Below are 956 nucleotides of genomic sequence, written 5' to 3' on the forward strand. Positions count from 1 at the left end.
GCATCTCAATCCCTGCCATTGGAGCAAACAATTTTGAGCTTAAACCTCAATTAGTTTCTCTGATGCAACAGAACTGCAAGTTTCATGGACTTCCATCTGAAGATCCTTTTCAGCTTTTAACTGAATTCTTGCAGATCTGTGATACTGTTAAGACCAATGGGGTTGATCCTGAGGTCTACAGGCTCATGCTTTTCCCGTTTGCTGTAAGAGACAGAGCTAAAATATGGTTGGACTCTCAACCTAAAGATAGCCTGAACTCTTGGGATAAGCTGGTCACGACTTTCTTAGCCAAGTTCTTTCCTCCTCAAAAGCTTAGTAAGCTTAGAGTGGATGTTCAAACCTTCAGACAGAAAGAAGGTGAATCCCTCTATGAAGCTTGGGAGAGATATAAGCAACTGACCAAAAAGTGTCCATCTGACATGCTTTCAGAATGGACCATCCTGGATATATTCTATGATGGTCTGTCTGAGCTATCAAAGATGTCACTAGATCATTCTGTAGGCGGATCCATTCACCTAAAGAAAATGCCTGCAGAAGCTCAGGAACTCATTGACATGGTTGCTAATAACCAGTTCATGTACACTTCTGAGAGGAATCCTATAAGTAATGGGACGCCTCAGAGGAGGAGAGTTCTTGAAATTGATGCTCTGAATGCCATATTAGCTCAGAACAAAATATTGACTCAACAAGTCAATATGATTTCTCAGAGTCTGAATGGAATGCAAGCTGCATCCAACAGTACTCAAGAGGCTTCTTCTGAAGAAGAAGCTTATGATCTTGAGAACCCTGCAATAGCAGAGGTGAATTACATAGGGAAACCCTATGGAAATACCTATAATCCCTCATAGAGAAATCATCCAAATTTCTCATGGAAGGACCAACAAAAGCCTTAACAAGGCTTTAATAATGGTGGAAGAAACAGGTTTAGCAATAGCAAGCCTTTCCCATCATCCACT

At 41.1% G+C, this 956-nt stretch overlaps 1 non-coding gene across 1 annotated transcript; it reads right to left on the reverse strand.

Moving 5' to 3' along the window:
- Nucleotides 1–317: 317 nt before the first annotated feature.
- On the reverse strand, nucleotides 318–421 carry LOC112761765 (small nucleolar RNA R71). Its single transcript, XR_003182143.1, has one exon. It is a non-coding gene; the product is annotated as a small nucleolar RNA R71 (small nucleolar RNA).
- Nucleotides 422–956: the final 535 nt, after the last annotated feature.

This window comes from Arachis hypogaea, chromosome 16 (assembly GCF_003086295.3).
Source record: "Arachis hypogaea cultivar Tifrunner chromosome 16, arahy.Tifrunner.gnm2.J5K5, whole genome shotgun sequence".
Lineage (NCBI taxonomy): Eukaryota > Viridiplantae > Streptophyta > Magnoliopsida > Fabales > Fabaceae > Arachis > Arachis hypogaea.